This window comes from Anolis carolinensis, chromosome 1, assembly GCF_035594765.1.
Source record: "Anolis carolinensis isolate JA03-04 chromosome 1, rAnoCar3.1.pri, whole genome shotgun sequence".
NCBI classification, from domain to species: Eukaryota; Metazoa; Chordata; class Lepidosauria; order Squamata; family Dactyloidae; genus Anolis; species Anolis carolinensis.
This window is the reverse complement of record NC_085841.1, coordinates 129,124,713-129,142,978: the sequence shown is the minus strand read 5'-3', so window position 1 is coordinate 129,142,978 and position 18,266 is coordinate 129,124,713. Positions and strand designations below refer to the sequence as shown.

General features: G+C 41.1%; 1 long non-coding RNA gene across 2 annotated transcripts in view; it reads left to right on the top strand.

Annotated features, from left to right (window-relative positions):
• Positions 1–17,800, top strand: part of LOC103279858 (uncharacterized) — a 76,181-nt gene extending 58,381 nt beyond the window's left edge. Inside the window, exons 2-3 of one of the 2 annotated variants that reach the window (XR_507023.3) lie at positions 4,811–4,943; positions 17,575–17,800. This is a non-coding gene — a long non-coding RNA (uncharacterized LOC103279858). Of the gene's footprint in view, positions 1–4,810; positions 4,944–6,588; positions 8,710–17,574 lie in introns of those variants that run through there. The other variant, XR_507024.3, reaches the window with a different exon arrangement.
• Positions 17,801–18,266: the final 466 nt, after the last annotated feature.

The following is an 18,266-nucleotide window of genomic DNA, read 5'->3' as shown; positions in this document are numbered from 1 at the left end:
GTCCTGCAGAAATCTGACAACCTAATTATGTGTTAAGTTTAACTCAGATGTATATTCCAAACAATGGTGTAAGGATTGCAGTGTGCTGTATTTTCCACAGTAGCCTGGGTTAGTTGATAATAAAACAATCATGTTTGGTTAACAGTTTTTTTATCTAACTACCGACCAATTTCAAACCTTCCATTTTTAGGCAAGGTTCTGGAGCGAGTGGTGGCCTCTCAACTCCAGGGATTCTTGGATGACACCGATTATCTTGACCAATTCCAGTCTGGCTTCAGGCCTGGTCATGGCACTGAGACAGTTTTGGTCACCTTGGTGGATGGCCTCTGCAGAGAACTTGACAGGGGGAGTGTGTCCCTGTTGGTTCTCCTGGACATCTCAGCGGCTTTCGATACCATCGACCATGGTATCTTTCTAGGGCGGCTCTCAGGAATGGGCCTTGGGAGCACTGCTCTGCAGTGGCTCTACTCCTTCCTGGAAGGTCGCACCCAGATGGTGAAGCTGGGGGACACCTGCTCGGACCCCTGGCCTTTGGCCTGTGGGTTCCCGCAAGGTTCTATTCTTTCCCCCATGCTTTTTAACATCTACATGAAACCGCTGGGCGAGGTCATCCGGGGTTTTGGAGTTCGGTGCCATCTCTACGCAGATGACACTCAACTCCACTACTCCTTTCCACCTACTTCCAAGGAAGCCCCTCGGATCCTAGACCAGTGCCTGGCTGCTGTAATGGGTTGGATGAGGGCCAACAAGCTGAAGTTCAATCCTGACAAGACAGAGGTCCTCCAGGTCATTCGTAAGGCCAATCGGGGCATAGGGTGGCTACCTGTGCTTGATGGGGTCACACTCCCCCTGAAGGCACAGGTCCGCAGCTTGGGGGTCCTCCTGGACTCATCACTGTCACTTGATGCTCAGGTGTCGGCGGTGGCCGGGAGGGCCTTTGCACAGCTAAAGCTAGTGCGCCAACTGCGACTGTACCTCGAGAGGTCTGACTTGGCCATGGTGGTCCACGCTCTGGTTACCTCAATGATGGATTACTGTAACGCACTCTACGTGGGGCTGCCCTTGAAGACGGTCCAGAAATTGCAGTTGGTACAACGGTCGGCAGCCAGGTTACTAACTGGAGCTGCTTATAGGGAGTGCTCAACCCCCCTGTTCAAGCAGCTCCACTGGCTGCCGATTATATTCCGGGCCCAATTTAAGGTGCAGGTTCTTACCTATAAAGCTCTAAACGGTTCGGGACCTGCCTATCTTCGTGACCGCGTCGTCCCCTATGAACCCACCCAATCACTGAGATCTTCCGAGGAGGCCCTTCTCTCACTTCCACCCTCCTCACAACTGCGTTTGGTGGGGACGAGAGAGAGGGCCTTTTGGGCCGTGGCTCCCCGACTCTGGAACTCCCTCCCCAGGGAGATTAGGTTGGCTCCCTCTCTACCTTCCTTCAGGAAACAACTGAAGACTTGGATGTTTCGGCAGGCCTTTGGAGATACAGTCATTAATTAATCAGCCCCAGAGGGTTTTAATAATCTATCCCATTTTTATTACGATTTTACCATTTATGTGTTTTAAATGCAATTTTTTATCCTGTATTTTTGTTTTAATTGATATATTGTATTACTGTTTTATCTTTTTATAGTGTGATTTGTTTTATGTTGCCTATGTTTTGTTCTATGTTGTTTGGGCTTCTGCCCCATGTAAGCCCCCCCGAGTCCCCGCAGGGAGATGGAGGCGGGGTATAAATAAAGTTTTTATTATTATTATTATTATTATTATTATTATTATTATTATTATTATTATTATTATTTTCAAGTATCCCCCCACATACACCCAGGAAGGATGACTGCTTAGAAGTTGTCTTGGGTTCCAATCCAGGAGAAGGCAGCATATACATTAAATGAATGAAACAATATCCATTTCAAGAAGTATTATTTTTAATCTGATTCCTTGACATGGAACAACTGCTGAAATTCCCCCATCTACACAACCATTACAGGGGCAAGAGACCCCTCCAGCTTTTAATCTGGCAATCCTAATTAATGTCCTCAGTTCTATCCTATTGCAGATGACACTCAACTCCACTACTCCTTTCCACCTACCTCCCAAGGAAGCCCCTCGGATCCTAGACCAGTGTCTGGCCGCTGTGTTGGATGAGGTCCAACAAGTTGAAGCTTAATCCTGATAAGACAGAGGTCCTCCAGGTCAGTCATTCGACCGATCGGGGCAGAGGGTGGCTACCTGTGCTTGATGGGGTCATACTCCCCCTGAACGTGCAGGTCCAGAGTTTGGGGGTCCTTCTGGATTCATCGCTGTCACTTGATGCCCAGGTGTTGGCAGTGGCCGTGAGGGCCTTTGCACAATTAAAACTTGTGCACCAACTGCAACCGTACCTCAAGAAGTCTGACTTGACCATGGTGGTCCACGCTCTAGTTACCTTAAGGATAGAGTACTGTAACACACTCTACGTGGGGCTGCCCTTGAAGACGGTCCGGAAATTGCAGTTGGTACAACCGTCGGCAGCTAGGTTACTAACTGGAGCTGCCTACAGGGAGCAGTCAACCCCCCTGTTTAAGCAGCTTCACTGGCTGCCGATAATATTCCGAGCCCAATTCAAGGGGTAGGTTATTACCTATAAAGCTCTAAACGGTTCGGGACCTGGCTATCTTTGTGACCACGTCATCCCCTATGAACCTACACGATCTCTAAGATCCTCCGGGGGGGGGGGCTCCTCTCACTTCAATCTTCCTCACAGTTACGACTGGTGGGGAAAGAGAGAGAGGGCATTCTTGGCCATGGCCCCCAGCTCTAGAACTCCCTCCCTAAGGAGATTAGGTTGGCTCCCTCTAAATCCTCCTTCAAGAAACAACTGAAGACTTGGATGTTTAGGTTGGCCTTTGGTGAGACAGTCACTGGATGACCAGCCTGAGTCGACATTATAATTCTATCCTGAATTTTATTAGGTCCCTTTTATTTGAGTATTTTAATCTGATGATGCTATTTTTATATTGCTGCTGCAGTTCCCCCTTCTATGAAGTCGACTAAATTGTACTTGGTGGTTGATTGATATTATTACTGTTGTATTAACTCTTGTTTTATTGCCTTATTGTGATTTATCTTTTGTATATTGTGTAATGTATTTATGCTGTTGTTTTTGTAAACTATGCTGATCGGGCTTTGCCCATTGTGAGCTGCCCCGAGTCCCCATGGGAAGATGGTGGCGGAATATAAATAAAGTTTTATTATTATTATTATCTATCCATAACACTCTTAACCACTGTATCACAGAGTCTCTCTGTCCTTCTGAAATGAGTTGAGGTTGTCTTGATTATTTCTCTCAATGGACAACTGTGATCAGAGTTGGAACAAAACTGTAATGTTTCTGAACAGTCAGGGTTGTTTCTCTACTCCCTAGTAAACAATCCCAGAATTAAAATGAATTGTTGGGAGGTGATTCCCCCAGGCAGGAAGCAGCCAGACTTTGAAGCTGCAAGGCCTTTCAATGCTAATAAAAATGGTCAATTGTAACATTCACACTTACCTCAAACAGATAGGAGTTCTTTCTTCCACCCTGGAAATTCCACAGATATATAAACCTCACTTGACTAGTTTCCAATAGACCTCACAACCTCTGAGGATGCCTGCATAGATGTGGGTGAAACATCAGGAGAGAATGCTTCTGGAACATGGCCATACAGCCCAGAAAACTCACAGCTACCCAGTGATTCCGGCCATGAAAGCCTTCAACAACACAACTATACTGATATTTAAATTGCTATGTATTGTTAAAGAAAGAAATCTTGTTGATGCATCAATACAGTTTCCTCTTTTTAAAAGCACATCAAGTGGTAAATAAGTCTATTTGGAGAATGACTTAATGTCAAATTTATAAAAAATATGAGAGGAAAATAGGATCCATTTCACCATGTAACACAATTTTTGTTCCTGGGTTATAAATGTCATTTCCTAATTGATTCTATCACAAAAACATGGCAAAAGCTTATTAAACTGGAAATACTTTGTTTTTGCAATATGCACCAAAGGTTAAAAATGACACCTTGAAAGGTTAAAAATGGCAACCACAAAAATGAAATTTCTGGAGTATAACAACTACTTTCAAAGTAAGTACTGCGGAATTAAACAGGAAATAACTCTTTCAAACCAGGAACAGAAAAATTTTCAAATTTTGTTACATAGTGTTATTTGCAAGATTGGCCAGGAAGATATACAGTAGAGTCTCACTTATCCAACATAAACGGGCCAGCAGAACGTTGGATAAGCGAATATGTTGGATAATAAGGAGGGATTAAGGAAAAGCCTATTAAACATCAAATTAGGTTATGATTTTACAAATGAAGCACCCAAACATCATGTTATACAACAAATTTGACAGAAAAAGTAGTTCAATACGCAGGAATGCTATGTAGTAATTACTGTATTTACAAATTTAGCACCAAAATATCATGATGTATTAAAAACATTGACTACAAAAATGCGTTGGATAATCCAGAATGTTGGATAAGCAAGTGTTGGATAAGTGAGACTCTACTGTAGTTAAATCATGGCCATGTTCACTCACCAAATGCCCTACTGTGCATAGGATTGTGATCTGAATTCTAGGTTTAGCCAACTCACTTCACTCACATCATGACTTAGTTGACACACTTCACTCATATTGCATCTGTTGACTTGTGAAGCTCTGCTAATTTTCTTCTATCTCCATTTCCATATCTTTACCAGGCAGCTGTTCTGACATTTCAAAAGCCTTGTCTCCCAAATGCCAATGATTTATTATTCTCATGTCTTTCCAATATTTCAGAGGTGAAAACCAGTACCCATGTGGCTAAACAACATTGGAATGTCGTCAAGATGGAAAACACTATTACTCAGGAAGAATGGACAAACTAGGAGATAATGCAACAGTTCGTTTTTGTCTAAGCCAACAGGGAACGGTAAGACTGCCCAGTCCTCTCACCTCCTGTCTGCTGAGTTCATGCATTTCAAACTACTTCTGGACTTTGACTTCAGTTTGCAGCTACTGAAGTAACTGATCATGAAAAAGGAAAAAGAGAGTAGGAAAGAGAAACACAGACATTTTAAAAGCAGTTGAAAAAGTGGGATGATAGAGGATTAATCAGGACTGTTCTTGCCAAATTGAAACAGTTGGAGTGTATATGGTCTACTCAGTCAGACTTCACAACCAGTTTTTGGTACACAGTTTTTAATGTGTTGGTTATAGTCAAAAACCCCTCTCCCTTTTCCTGGAAAATATAATGTAAACAAAACAAACAAACAAAAAACAACAACAACAATTTCAAAAATAGCTGTTCCAAAAACTACATTAGAAAGGTCTAAATCTCAGTAATAGTGTTTTGCATGGCAAAAGTTCTTAGTTAGCTTCTCCATTGAGGTGAAGACTTCAATCATGTCAATCTGTGTATAGTATTTTAATCACAAGTGATTTTAAGTTAAGTTACAAGTGTTTTAAGTTAATATGGGGCAACATACTATGTCCAACTATTAATGATTGATTGTTGTTTATTTATTTATTTGTGATACTTTTACCCCTCCTTTCTCACCCCGGTGGGGACTCAAGGCAGCTTCACAAAGTGGCAATAATTCAATGCCTTTTAAAACCAAGTACAAAAGCAGTTATTTAAATAATAAAACATTAAAATACAATTAAAACAAAATTAAAACAATTAACATTTGACTCTGACCGTAGAGTAAATCACGTGATCCAAGAGCATAGTCTGGGCCGTTCCCTTGGTCAGTTCCATATCTTTCATATCTATTATTGCACCAGATTTCTGAAGGCTTGGTCAAAGAGCCATATCTTCATTTTTTTTGCGGAAGATCAGGAGGGATCTAATCTAATCTAATCAGGAGGGATCTAATCTCCCTGGGGAAGAAGGCCCTGTCTCTCGTCCTCGCCAATCACATCTGCGAAGAGGGTGGGACCGAAAGCAGGGCCTCCCCGGACGATCTTAGACTCTGAGATGGTTCATAGAAGGAGGTACGTTCCGACAGGTTAACTGGGTCAGAACCTTTAAGTCATTTCTGACCGATGCTGACCCTAAGGCAAAACTATGACAGGGTTTTCTTGGCAAGACTTACAACCTCATCACAAAAATCAATGGATTCGCCACACATCATGAAGAATCCATGGGATCCTGGGGGGGGGGGTCGTGGAGAACCTGTCGCTCCACGCCCCACATTGTGCAACCTGGGACCCCATCACATGGGGGGAAGCATTGCCACCCGGCTTCCCCTCATTGTGCTTAAGGTAACATAGGAAGCCTCTCATGTTGCTGCGGTAACAGCATATGCCGCTTGCTCTCCCTTTTCCCGATGGACCCTGGCCGAAAGTACACGTATATCATGTAATGGTGTCTGTCAGGAAAGGGAGAGCTAGCGGCATACGACAGGAAAAGGAGACCGTCTGATGAGGTAATATCAGAAGAGGCTTGCCATTGCCTCCCTCTGAGACTGAGCGAATGGGCCTTGCCCAGTGGGTTTCCTACTCAAAACACTAAAACTGCTACACTATACTTGCTTTCACATGAAAATCTCTATAATTTTTCTGTTTCCTTGCAGACTAGTAGTAGATGGTTTATTGTTGAATACCTTCAAGCAACTTGTGACTTATGCAACCCTGAGGCAAATGAATTATGAGGTTTCTTGGCAAGATTCATTGAAAGGAAGTTTATTAGTCTGTTATGTGGAGAACTAGCCTATGTATCCACTCATTTTTCTGTTCTTTGTTCCTCGTATAATTTGACTATCTCCCAAACCTTTTTTTAAACAAATTTCAATTTTTTTTACTTCATTCTAGTCTCATATTTTTCTCTTTTATGGTATCACTAGCATTTAGCTTGCTTATTGCTGTATCAGACAAATTGAGATCTAATTTAGAAATGAATGTATTACCTTTACAGTACATACTGGCAGTTCTTTATATTTCTGCCTTCCCATGTAATCTCATAATGCTGTCAGCCCTTCTGATTAAAGACAACAAGAACAGAATGCAGACTTGTTAACCCTGGACCACTTTCCCATTGTATTTGGTCACAGTCTCAACAGAACTGTGAACATTTGGTCAGTTATGTTTGGCATAGCCATGGCTCCAGCCTTTGCCAAGTGGTAACTTCTTTGAACCTATACGATAACCGGTCTTCACTGTTGTTGTTGTTTTAAACAAGTCTACTTTTGAAGAAAGCTGTTTTAGAAAGACAGGAAGAAGAAATTACAGATCCAATGTTAAGTGTAGGACAATGTGTTTCCTAAGATATCCAATGCCATGTTAAGTGACTTAACAACAGTGTTGCTCTTCTATCATTAGACACAGAAAGCACGTAACTTTTCTCTTGCTCATTTTGTTTTATTCATACATATTTTACACTATATATGTGGCATGCATTTCTTTTATGCAGGGCTTAACCAATGTATTTTGTTGCCTTTGATGAATATGAAGACAGCACAGAATCCCTCAGATGATAACTGGAATGGCAGTGTACTGGAACAGAAATGTAGATTAAGCCTGTCAGTAGGGTATGGAGAAATAGCTCTTTCTCCCATCAGGCTACTGTCTGAGGCAACCACCCTATTCTGCCTAATGATAGGGCAAACCATGTCCAAGCAGGTAGCCCTTTTTTTAAAGTCGCCAGAATGGTACTGATGATTGCAGGGACATATGGCTGTTAATTATTGTTTATGCTGCAATTGCTTCCAGTGTGGACAGATTTAAACATTGCTTTTCTGATGTCGTCTTTTTAGGATGTCGGGGTAATGCTATACAGTGGTTAAAATAAATATAGAATCACACTGCAGTATTCCACATCCTTGCATTGCCCATTCATCCTTGCAGAGAGATTAAAGGGCTTGGTAAAACTAACTTCTTCTAGGTCAGTTTTGGGCAATCAAGTCTTAACTCTCAGGGACAGGGTAGCTTACTACTGAATTGAAAAAGGTCAGACTGAAACCTATTGTATTTGCAATGACAAGGATTTCACAAGAAGGTTATTTCATTTCTCTCTCTCTCTCTCTCTCTCTCTCTCTCTCTCTTTGTACACCACATAGTGGTTTGTCAGTATGATTGTTCAATGCTATAAAATGCTGAAGGTCCCAATTGCTCAAAGATTAATGAGGTCAAAACACTGAATTGGAATTTGGGAGAAGGCCTTGTCAACCATGACACCCCAATGGCAATGCTTTCCCCCAGATACATGACTGGTGCCAACACTTATATCATTTAGCCTCTCTTAAAACATGTATGTTCAGCAAAGCCCTTGGGCATCATTACTTCAACCCAATGTCTGTCACAAATAGTTTTTAAAACATTAACATTTTAAAATCTGCTTTTAATTAATTATATTGTCAAATATGTTTTAGATTATTTATCTTAACTTACTGGTTTTAGCCCGTTTAACCATTTTAATACTATTTGTAAACTACCCTGATATCTTTTAAATAATTTTGTGCATGAAACAAAATATGTGTTTTTTTAGATCATCAGAGAGCAAAGACATCACTGCCTCAGCCACCCATGTGGACAATTTTAAATTTTGGTTTATTTGGGAATTCTGGATTTTTTTATTGTGTCAGAAGCGAATTGAGAATATACCGCAAGTTGCTTCTGGTGTGAGAGAATTGGCTATCAGCAGACAGGGCCGGCCCTGGGTAATTTTCAAGTGTAAGTGAACAGAATTTTGGCGCCCTCCCCCCCTCCCAAACCAATAACTGAAAAATAAAAATGTTTGATAAGCAGAAATGTTGGACAATAAGAAGGGATTAAGGAAAAGCCTATTAAACATCAAATTACATTATGATTTTACAAATTAAGCACCAAAACATCATGTTTTACAACAAATCAACAGAAAAATCAGTTCAATACATGGTAACGTTATGTAGGAATTACTATATTTGCAAATTTAGCACCAAACATTGAACTGGGATATAGGGCAGTGTGGACTCAGATAACCCAGAATATCAAAGTTATTCTGCTTTGATATTCTGGGTTATATGGCTGTGTGGAAGAGCCCTGAGGGTACTTCCACACAGCCATATAACCTAGAATATCAAAGCAGAATAACCCACAATATCTGCTTTGAACTGGATTATATGTCCTCTTGGATTCATCGCTTACGCTCGAGGCTCAGGCGTCGGCGGTGTCTGGGAGGGCCTTCGCACAATTGAGACTCGTGTGCCAACTGCGACCGTACCACGCGAAGGCTGATCTGGCCGGGTTGGTCCATGCCTTGGTCACCTCCAGACTGGACTACTGTAATGCGCTCTACATGGGGCTGCCCTTGAAAACGGCTCGGAAGTTCCAACTGGTCCAACGAGCGGCAGCCAGGATGTTAACTGGGGCCCCTTACAGAGAGAGGTCAACCCTCCTGTTCAAGGAGCTCCACTGGCTGCCATTTACTTTCCAAGCCCAATTTAAGGTGCAGGTGCTTACCTACAAAGCCCTGAACGGTTTGGGACCATCCTACCTCCGTGACCGCATCTCCGTCTACGAACCCACGTGTTCACTTCGGTCATCTGGAGAGGCCCTGCTCGTGATCCCGCCTTCGTCGTAAGCGAGGTTGGTGGGGACATGAGACAGGGCCTTCTCTGTGGTGGCCCCCTGACTCTGGAACACCCTCCCCAAGGATCTCAGATAGGCCCCTACATTGGCAGTCTTCAGAAAGAACTTGAAGACCTGGCTGTTCCAATGTGCCTTCCCAGATTAATAGGAAATCTCCAACACCAAGTCCCATAAGCACTTTATTAGAACTAAGATCATATATCGCACTCTGCACTTGCCCTATAAGCCTTATATATCACCTGTCACATCAGCATTTTTAATCTTGTACCCATTACTCTGGCCTGGCCCAGTTTTATTGTGTTTTAGCGTATTGTTTATTGCTTGTTGTTTATACTGTTTTAATTGTTTTTAATTTTCCTTTTGTTTTGTATTGTTATATTGTGTGTTGAGGCCTTGGCCTTTGTAAGCCACATCGAGTCCTTCGGGAGATGCTAGCGGGGTACAAATAAAGTTTAATAATAATAATAATAATAATAATAATAATAATGGCAGTGTGGACTCAGATAAACTAGATCAAGGCAGATATTGTGGGTTATTCTGCTTTGATAATCTGGGTTATATGGCTGTGTGGAAGAACACTGAGGGTCCTTCCACACAGCCATAAAACCCAGAATATCAAGGCAGATAATCCACATTATCTACTTTGAACTGGATTATATAGACATGTGGACTTTGTGTAGTCTGACATGGTGGTTGTGTTAGAGTGGTCTAACATTTCTGTGTTCCCAAATAATCTGCTGTGTCCAGGTTGGTTCATCAAATACTTTGCTATGGCTGACTTCTATAGTGGAGTTAGTCTGCAGTGCCTTTCATGTACCTTGATTCGTGTCAGACTACACAGAGAAATCCACAAGCATGTGGACAATTTCAACAGAAAGGAGGAAACAATGAAGATGAACAAAATCTGGCTCCCAGTATTAAAAATCTCTAAAAATCAGTACAGTAAATAATGAGTACCACTCAGAAAAAGGGGAATTCCAGACATAAATCATTCAGAGCCAGGTAACACCTCCCAACAAAGGATTCCCCAGGCAGCAAATAGCCAGGGTTTGAAGCTGCAAGGTTTTGCAATAGCAGCATTCACACTTGCATCAAACAGACAAGAGATCTTTCTTCCACCCTGGACCTCCTACAGATATATAAACCCCACTTACCTCATTTCCAACAGATCTCTGGGATGCCTGCCCCAAATGTAGACCAAACGTCAGGAGAGAATGCTTCTGGAACATGGCCATACAGCTGGGAAAACTCACAGCAACTCAGTGATTCCAGCCATGAAAGCCTCCGACAACACATAGAACCTATTTTTCCCTCTGGCCACGAGTGCACGAGCACGAGCAGGCCTCCCACACCCACCTTCCTTCCCAGCCGTGAGCGATTGCACATGCGCTTACCTTGCACAGCGGGGAGGGGGGGGGGAAGAAAAAAAAGACAAAAAAGAAGCTGCTCAGCCTTAGGGCACTTGGAGGTGCCTCAACTGTGCCCCCTAAAGGATGGCGCCTTCAGAAACCGCGTAGTTTTCCTACCGGTTGAACCACCCCTGTCAACAGATATGTTGCCCAGGGGACGCCCAGATGTGTTACCATCCTGTGGGAAGTTTCTCTCATGTCCTCACATGGGAAGCTGAGGCTGACAGATGGGAGCTCACCCTGTCTCGCAGATTCAAACTGCCGACCTTCAGATCTTTAGGTCAGCAGTTCAGTTGGCACAAGGGTTTAACCCATTACGCCACCAGAGTTCTGTAGAATTCTGGATAAGAGAAGCTCACCCTGTATTTGAAACACCAAAATCACACCATTTCATACCATTCCAAAATTATATTGTGTCTGTTTTTTGCCTTTTTCACTTTTAGCCACCAATATTTTAGGATATGGATGCATACTTTAAAGCACACGCAAGACAGGTTGCTGGGATACCGGTGCTCCTTTTCCCCCTACTTTCCCCTTTGCGATCAACAGGGGAAACATCAATATCCCCCTCCTCCCGCCCTTGGACTGATTCCCCTCCCTTCCGGGCATTTGCCTCCCACCTAGGACAGCAGCATGAATGCTGATCCCATGAATGGGAGCAGCATGGCCGTCATCTGCCCACAAGGCTTCTACTGGTCACTTTTATGCAGTTGCCACTGCTGGGCTGTTGCTTTTTTCAGGAATAGCACCTGCAGAAACGTTGGGGTAGGCAAAATGAGAATACTGATTATAATTAAGAATTAAGAATTCTTCCATTACCATTACTTTCCCCTTTATTCTCACATTTCTAGCATTGTAGTAATTGAGAAATTAACTTGAGTACTTAGAAATGCAGGTTAGATATCTAAAGAAAAGGAGCAGGCAAAGTGACCAAAGGAATGTGAACAAAGGATTCTCGGCATCTTAGTTTTTGCAATGCTAGAAATTTGGGCTGAAGGAAAATTTGAGGGGGGCAGTGTCCTTGTTCCATACAAACTGCATAGCTGCTCTGGTCAGTACAGGTTAAAGGGCAAAGAACAAGATGAACAAGTAATATTCAAGGACATGTATTGTTCCCAATGAGATCATCAAGAAATTGTATGGACACTATCTTATCACTGCCCTTGTAATTCAGCGAATAAATGCCTTAACCCTAATTGCAGTGGTACCAAACATAATTACATTGAAACAAGCTGACTAAAACATTGAAACAAATAGTGTTGTGGTTTGATTCTTCAAACATTTTAGAAGCTAAAAAAAAATCTAAATTACTTGCAATATCAATTCATAAAATGATCAACAATGAAACTATGCAATTTCTGGAAGAGCAGTTGCCTAAACACCAAATGATTCAAAATAATATTTTTTATCAGAGTTATATGTACATTTAAAAAATAGTGAAGGAGTTTTATTCTTTATCAAACTATTACTTTGTCTTTATGTATTTACAATCCCATAAAGCAGGCTAAAATAATAAACATGTATGCTCTTAACTTCCACCCCTTTTCCAATTAATGAACTGAAGGCACACAGTATTATCTTAACAGTTAAGCCAATTTTTAAAGAAAAAAGTCCAAGGAAACAGCATCCCAGCTTTATTATTTAACTCTACAGGCAGTCCCCAAGTTATGAACAAGATAGGTTATGTATGTTTGTTCTTAAGGTGAATTTGTATGTCAGTCGGAACAGGTACATTTTAAAGTGTAACTCCAGCCATGCTTTGTATAGCATATGGAAGGGATAACACCACTGTGGTGTTTGTTTTGCTGTCTGTGTCCCTATTCAAAATATTTCACCTCACTTTCTGTCCCTGTGATAATTGGATTTTGAAATATTTAGCTCGTTGTGAAAACAAGGATTGGTGAGAAAGCTTCAGTTGAGACACCTTTATCCTCTAATAACTAATAACTCATACATTTCCTGTTGTCTCATCATTGTTCTTAACTATGAGTAATAGTGTTATGCATTCGTGTGGAATTGCTGTTCGTTTTGTGTAGCTTCATTCATGTCGTCTCATTTTCGTATTTGTGTCCTGCTAACGCAAATGGGCCCCAACATGACATGAATTTTTGTCTGGCTAACGAAAAAAACCAAAAATTTTCAGCTCATTGGCTGCAATGGGAGGATAAAAAGGAAAATTAAAGGGTTTGAAATTCAAGAATCATTTTGGGGGGAAATTTTACAGATAGACAAAAAAATCAATAAAAATATTATACAGACAATTACTTATTTGGGCAACAGAGGAAGAGCAAGTAAAGGAAGTGATGGTAAAATGGGCCAGAATAGTTGGACACATTATCAGCATGAGTCAATGGGAGGAGTTATGGATAAAGAAATTAGGATATGCATATTCAGTGGAGATCAAGGAGAATTGGTACAAAATGTTCTACATGTGGTACTTAACTCTGAAGAAATTGGCATTATATAATAAAGGAAAAATGGATGAGAAATGTTGGAAATGTGGAAAGAAGATTGGCACTTTCATCCACATGTGGTGGGAGTGCAAAAGGGTTAAAAAAATTCTGATACGAAGTGTACAGAAAAATGATGAAAATTCTACCAAAACAATTTGAATTCAAACCTGAAATTTTCTTATTGGGAATTACAGATCCACACATAGATAAAAACACTAGGCTTGATCGATCCATGAAAAATTTGATTCTAAACTCGTTTCAAAACTAGAGGGGGCAGTTTTTCGTTTTTGTTGCTAATAACGAATTTGGCCCCCAAAATTTTTCGAAATTAACGAAAATTCGTTATTTTCTAAATTAATTCGTTAATGGCGGACGCGCATGCGCGGTGGCCCAAAAACAGCCCGAAGGGGGGGGACTTAGGGGGCTCTCCCGCCCTCATTTTTTGAGTGATCTTCTTCAAACTTGGTACAGTGGTAGAACACATTTAACACTGATAGCTCACCAAAATGTGGAACGTTTCCCTTATCCTCTGATTTTTGGCAAATTTCCATAGCTTTTATAATAAACCATTTTTTAATAATTGCAGAAATCTGTTCCTGGTTTGAAAGTCTTATTTCCTGTTAAATTGGGTTGTCTTTACTGTGAAAGTCATTGTTCTACTTCAGAAACTTTGTTTTTGTGGCTGAAACTTTGTTAAATTGGTGTGTGTGTGATATATATTGTGTATATATAGTCCCTGCTTGTGTGTGTGTGTGTGTGTGTGTGTGTGTGTGTGTAGGTAAAGGTATCCCTTGACGTTAAGTTCAGTCATGTCTGACTCTGGGGGTTGGTGCTCATCTCCATTTCTAAGCCCAAGAGCCAGTGTTGTCCATAGACACCTCCAAGGTCATGTGGCCGGCATGACTACATGGAGTGCCATTACCTTCCCAGAAACACCCAGAAAATGGGAATTCCAGACAGGAAACAATCAGGGCCAGCTAATACCTCCCAACAAAGGATTCCCCCAGGTAGGAAGCAGCCAGGCTTTGAAGCTGCAAGGCTATTCAATGCTAATCAAGGTGACCAATTGCAACATTCACACTTGCCTCCCACAGACAAGAGTTCTTTCTCCCACCCTGGACCTTCCACAGATATATAAACCCCACTTGCCTAGCTTCGCACAGACGTCAAAACCTCTATGTCTGCCACAGATGTGGGTGAAACGTCAGGAGAGAATGCTTCTGGCACATGGCCATAGAGCCCGGAATACATACCACAACAGTGTGATCCCGGCCATGAAAGCTTTCGACAACACAACCACAGTATCCATTCAAGTTCATGTAGCGTGGTATGGACTGGAGACCTGTATTGGGGGGAGGGAGGGTGCGAATCTGGGCCCCTGGGAGCAGCCGAGGACAGGCCTGGCCCACACCCCCTCGCATCCCGGGCCTCTTCCTCCTCACCGCCGGGCCCCTCTCGGTCTCTCCAGGCCTGAGATGAGGAGAGGCGGCGGCGGCGGCCATTTCCCCCCTCCGTCTTCCTCCTCCTCCTCGGCCTCCTTCCCCCTCGCCCCCTCCCATTGGCTGAGCCTCCCATTGGCTGAGGGGCAAAAGGAAAGGAGTTTGGGTGATTTGCAAAAGCTTTTTTTTCTTAACGAAAAAAACGAAGAAATAAGAAAAAACGGCCTCTCGCGATTCGAAACCGCGATATCCAGACGTGTGGACAACCAAGGTTCTATATTGCTTCAAAACAAACGAAAATAACGAATTAATAACGGGTAACGGGAAAATCGAATTATTTGAGCAAGCCTAAAAAACACATATAAACTTATATTTTATTTTACGACTGCGGCTAGAATTATATTGGCACAGAGATAGAAAATTGAGGAAACTCCCAATACCGAACAATGGATCTCTAAAATAGTGGACATTATGAATATGGACATTCTTACACAAAAAAATGGCCCAGGATAGAATATCAATTAATAGAACGGATTGGAAACCACTGATAGATTATTTACGAAAAGAAAAAATGAATATGTATATAAAGTTGGATTATTGAGAACCCCAGGGCGATTCTAAAAGGCAAATGTATAGTTATCTATACAACTACAAAGGAGAATGTAAAAAGGAAAAAAAATGCCACGGTACGGGCTCTGGAAGTAGTAGGAAAATTATAGCAACTGTGTTTATAGGGTTTTTTTTTTGCTTTTTTGTTTTTTGTTTTGGTTTTTGGTTTTTTTGGTTTTGGTTTTGCTTTGTTTTTTTTATTAACCATTCTTTCTCTCTTCCTTTCCCCCGTTTTCTCCTCCTATTCTTTCCCTTCCCCTCGTATTCCCCGCCCGACCCACCTTCTCCCCCTTCCCTAATCATTCTTAGCAGTCAATCTGGTTTTTATTGTATCAATAAAAACTATATATATGTGTGTGTGTGTGTGTGTGTGTGTGTGTGTGTGTGTGTTAAAGAAAATGTAACACTATTGTTTATAAATCTTGCAATAAAAATGATTTTTTTTTAAAAAAAAGAATCTCTATGTCCTCCTGTGCAATTCTATGGTCAACATCCAGCAGTCATGCAAGAGGACTAGAGAGGTGTTCAGACAAAAAAAATGTAGGTTTTTTATTGGCTGTTGTCCTACTTTCCTGTGCTCCTAACCCCAGTGAATGTGGAGGACTGAGAGTAACTGCAGATATATTAGATAATACCAATAAAGGATCTGGTAGAGTGTGGAAATCTTTTACAGCAAGTAAAGAAGTTAGTAGAAAAACAAAGGAACCTGCTTTAAGGAAAGAGGAAAAGTAGAAGAGAATTTCTGTCTGTATCGTTTGAAAACAACCTTACGGAAAACGGTTGACCTTTAAAATATTGCTTTTCCTATCCAATATCTCTAGCTGTTTCAGGAACTGAAAAGAAAGCCAAAGTAGACTGGTTTTGCTTAAATGACTGAATTTCAAAATCGCTGCTCAGTGATACCTTCTGCAATGACTTCTCTTTCTAGGCCATTTACAAGTGCGATAAAATAGGCTGTCTACTAGCAATCAACTCACATACAGAAAAGCAGGTTAGAAAAAACACATAAAAACCTGGTCTTATCCGTGGATCTAATTTATCTGCATTACAACCATCTTCTTTGTATACACATTAGGAAATAAAACTTAATATATTGTGATGATTGATTCCAGCCCTGTAGTTTCCACCTCTATTTTGTTCCCCATGTATGTTTCTGGTAGTCTTTCAACTGATGGGGCAGATTTTCAGTGGGAATGGTAGGAGTGTATGTAGATGGTGGGACGTTGGTATTCACTGACAATTTGTTCCAGAAGTCCCATTGGTACATAAATCTGTTATATATCAATTCTCATTATATACAATGATATAGAAAAAGGTGCCTATTAAATAAAATGGCAAAATCAAAGTGTGCTCTTTGGAATAAAGGACATATTTTCAAGCTCCATAAAGACAGAATCCATAGCAATAGAGGACCAAATGTACAGTAAAATCATATTCTCTCACATTCCACCAGCATGGTTTCTTGGTTGGACCAGCAGCCCTCTGTGAATAGAAAAAAACCTACATTTGTGGATGTAAATTCTGGATCTCATTTTAATTTTTTTAATTGATATTAGAATCCTTCTCACCGTCCTTTTAAAAACTTCTCAGTAAGCAAAGTAAAGAAAAGCAAAGCAAATAATATAGATTCATTAGATATGCAGTTTTAAAAACATACAGCCATTCCATTTCTAATAGCCATGTGAGGACTGAGTAGAGTTCAATATACAGTATAATTCAAGAAAGAATTAAAAAGTTCATCTGGCCTTAACAATAATTTAGGGAAATAATAAGCTGTAACATTGTTAGTAGGGGAATAATAGTATACTTTCTCAATGGAAGAGAGGGCATAATACGAGTATTTGTGGCAAGTTCCATAAACAATATTGTTTATCTCAAAGGGGTTTCTGACTTGTGATTTGTTGAAAGTGGAGATAGTGTATTGTACCTTTTGTCCAGTGGAACAAAAAACACATGCTCTCTGGCAGCTTCTGATGAAAGGTGAAGCTGCAAGGCTAGTAGAAGAGGCTCCACAAATTATATGTCTCATGGGTTTTTATAGGCACATCCACACAGATTGCAACAGCTCTTTTTTCCTGTTTCAGCTTGCTGTCACTGAATGGTATGTTGTATCCCTGAAAGCCAGTCCAGTCAAGGTTTGTAATGCATGTTCTTCTCGAGGAATAGCTTGCTTCTATGAATCTTTAGTTCTTTTCAACAGAATGAATTGCTGTATCACAAAATGATGCATGTCTAAAGAGTGTGTCACCAACATGAAATATTTGGAAAGTTCTGAATTGCAGAGTGACATTAAAAAGCATATAAACTAAATATTGTTACATTGTTTTGAAGTTCTGATTTGTTGATAGAACCCGCTGACCATGGTTCCAAATATAATGCTGGAATTACTAGTACTGTATGTGTAATGCATACATGCACACAAATATGATTTATATTGGTTGAGCCAAAGTATCATTCTTAACTCTTGAATTGTTGATGTTACCAAGCAATCCTTCATATGGATTTTGATGTTACGTGTCTTTGAGTCAACTCCAAATCCTACCCATCGATTGAAACTGCAAGAAAAGAGATTCAGTCTAAACGAAAGCAAGAACTTCTTGATAGCAGCTGAGGATATGATCAATGGTTTCGTCGGTTTCCTTGCACAGTCTGCATTTTGGGTCATCAGTTGATTTTTCGATCTTGGCCTTAATTGCATTTGTTCTGATGGCTTGCTCCTAGGCTGCAAGGATCAGGCCTTCTGTCTCCTTCTTCAGGGTCCCATTCGTGGGCCATA